Below are 408 nucleotides of genomic sequence, written 5' to 3' on the forward strand. Positions count from 1 at the left end.
TAGAAGATATATACACGTGTATACGCACCATTCAATGTATATATACTACTACTAATAAAATATACTACAATATATATAGATATAGTTATATACTAATTTATAAAATATATACACATGTATACGTTAAATATACACGTCTATAGAAGATATATACACATGTATACGCACCATTCAATGTATATATACTACTACTAATAAAATATACTACAATATATATACATTAAAATATATATAGATATAGTTGTATACTAATTTATAAAATATATACACATATATACGTTAAATATACACGTCTATAGAAAATATATACACATGTATATGCACCATTCAATGTATATATACTACTACTAATAAAGTATACTACAATATATATATATATTACAATATATATATATATATATATATATA

The sequence above is a fragment of the Capsicum annuum genome, unplaced genomic scaffold (assembly GCF_002878395.1).
Source record: "Capsicum annuum cultivar UCD-10X-F1 unplaced genomic scaffold, UCD10Xv1.1 ctg4809, whole genome shotgun sequence".
Lineage (NCBI taxonomy): Eukaryota > Viridiplantae > Streptophyta > Magnoliopsida > Solanales > Solanaceae > Capsicum > Capsicum annuum.